Consider the following 2,848-nt stretch of genomic DNA (forward strand, 5'->3'; position numbering starts at 1 on the left):
TGCATAAATCCACTTCCGGGGCCCACTTGGTGTGTGTTTGGGCTGAGCTTGAGTGTTGCATGTGTAGAGGTCCTTCTTGGAGTTGAACGCCAGCTTTTGTGCCAGTTTGGGCGATCAACTCTGGTTTTGGCTCCTTTTCTGGCGATGGACGCCAGATTTGGGCAGAAAGCTGGCATTGAACGCCAGTTGACGTCATCTATTCTTGGCCAAAGTATAGATTATTATATATTTCTGGAAAGCCCTGGATGTCTACTTTCCAACGCAATTGGAAGCGTGCCATTTCGAGTTCTGTAGCTCCAGAAAATCCACTTTGAGTGCAGGGAGATCAGAATCCAACAGCATCAGCAGTCCTTCTTCAACCTCTGAATCTGATTTCTGCTCAAGTCCCTCAATTTCAGCCAGAAAATACCTGAAATCACAGAAAAATACACAAACTCATAGTAAAGTCCAGAAATGTGAATTTAACATAAAAACTAATGAAAACATCCCTAAAAGTAACTAGATCCTACTAAAAATATACTAAAAACAATGTCAAAAAGCGTATAAATTATCCGCTCATCAGTGGGGTGTATGGATGTGAGTGATGAATGGAAAATAGAAGAGACGACTGTGAATGGAGAGAGAGGGTGATATAGGATTATGAGGAGGGAAGGTGAGTGGAGGTATGTGGGGATCCTGTGGGGTCCACAGATCCTGAGGTGTCAAGGATTTACATCCCTGCACCAATTAGGCATGTAAAATGCCTTTGCATGCATTTTTGGCATTGAACGCCAGCTTCATGCTTGTTTCTGACGTTCAGCGCCAGCTCCATGCTCTGTTCTGGCATTGAACGCCAGCCAGATGCTCTTTACTGGCGTTTAAACGCCAGTGAGTCCTTCCTCCAGGGTGTGATTTTTCTTCTGCTGTTTTTTATTCTATATTTAATTTTTGGATTTATTTTGTGACTCCACATGATCATGAACCTAATAAAACATGAAGGAACAATAAAAATAAAAATAAAAATAGATAAATAAAAATTGGGTTGCCTCCCAACAAGCGCTTCTTTAATGTCAATAGCTTGACAGTGGGCTCTCATGGAGCCACACAGGTGATCAGGTCAATTTTATAGACTCTCAACACCAAACTTAGAGTTTGGATACGGGAGTTCAACACCAAACTTAGAGTTTGACTGTGGGGGCTCTGGTTGACTCTGTTTTGAGAGAAGCTTACTGTGCCTCTTTTCCATGTTTACAGAAAGGTGACCTTAAGTTTTAAACACAAGGGAGTCCTCATTCAATTGAAGGACTAATTCACCTCTGTCTACATCAATCACAGCTCTTGCTGTGGCTAGGAAAGGTCTTCCAAGGATGATGGATTCATCCTCCTCCTTCCCAGTATCCAGGATTATGAAATCAGCAGGGATGTAAAGGCCTTCAACCTTTACTAGCACGTCCTCTACTTGTCCATAAGCTTGTTTTCTGGAGTTGTCTGCCATTTCTAATGAGATTCTGGCAGCTTGCACCTCAAAGATTCCTAGTTTTTCCATTACAGAGAGTGGCATGAGGTTTATCCCTGACCCAAGGTCACATAGAGCCTTCTCAAAGGTCATGGTGCCTATGGTACAAGGTATTAAGAACTTTCCAGGATCCTATTTCTTCTGAGGCAATCTCAGTTGATCCAAATCACTCAGTTCATTGGTGAGCAAGGGAGGTTCATCTTCCCAAGTTTCATTACCAAATAATTTGGCATTTAGCTTCATGATTGCACCAAGGTACTTGGCAACTTGCTCTTCAGTAACATCCTCATTCTCTTCAGAAGAAGAATACTCATCAGAGCTCATGAAGGGCATAAGGAGGTTCAATGGAATCTCTATGGTCTCTAGATGAGCCTCAGATTCCTTTGGTCCCTCAAAGGGAAACTCCTTGTTGATCACTGGACGTCCCAGGAGGTCTTCCTCCTTGGGATTCACATCCTCCCCTTCCTCCTTGGATTCGGCCATGATTGTTATATCAACGGCCTTGCACTCTCTCTTTGGATTCTCTTCTGTATTGCTTGGGAGAGTACTAGGAGGAGTTTCAGTGATCTTCTTACTCAGCTGGCCCACTTGTGCCTCCAAATTTCTAATGGAGGACCTTGTTTCATTCATGAAACTCATGGTAGCCTTAGATAGATCAGAGACTAAATTTGCTAAGCTAGATGAATTCTGCTCAAAATTCTCTGTCTGTTGCTGAGTGGATGATGGAAAAGGTTTACTATTGTTAAACCTGTTTCTTCCACCATTATTAAAGCCTTGTTGAGGCTTTTGTTGATCCTTCCATGAAAAATTTGGGTGGTTTCTCCTTGAGGGGTTATAGGTGTTTCCATAAGGTTCACCCATGTAATTTACCTCTGCTATTGCAGGGTTCTCAGGATCATAAGCCTCTTCTTCAGAAGATGCCTCTTGAGTACTGTTGGATGCAGCTTGCATTCCATTCAGACTCTGAGAAATCATATTGACTTGCTGAGTCAATATTTTATTATGAGCTAATATAGCATTCAGAGTATCAATTTCAAGGACTCCCTTCTTCTGAGGCGTCCCATTACTCACAGGATTCCTCTCAGAAGTGTACATGAACTAGTTATTAGCAACCATGTCAATGAGTTCTTGAGCTTCTGCATGCGTTTTCTTTAGGTGAATGGATCCACCTGCAGAAGTATCTAATGACATCTTAGCTAATTCAGACAGACCATCATAGAATATATCCAGGATGGTCCATTCTGAAAGCATGTCAAAAGGACACTTTTTGGTCAGTTGCTTGTATCTCTCCCAAGCTTCATAGAGGGATTCACCTTCCTTCTGTATGAAGGTTTGACCATCCACTCTAAGCTT

General features: G+C 42.2%; 1 non-coding gene across 1 annotated transcript; it reads left to right on the top strand.

Moving 5' to 3' along the window:
* Positions 1 to 2,740: 2,740 nt before the first annotated feature.
* On the top strand, positions 2,741 to 2,848 carry LOC112725272 (small nucleolar RNA R71). Its single transcript, XR_003164391.1, has one exon. It is a non-coding gene; the product is annotated as a small nucleolar RNA R71 (small nucleolar RNA).

This window comes from Arachis hypogaea, chromosome 11 (genome assembly GCF_003086295.3).
Source record: "Arachis hypogaea cultivar Tifrunner chromosome 11, arahy.Tifrunner.gnm2.J5K5, whole genome shotgun sequence".
Classification (NCBI taxonomy): Eukaryota; Viridiplantae; Streptophyta; class Magnoliopsida; order Fabales; family Fabaceae; genus Arachis; species Arachis hypogaea.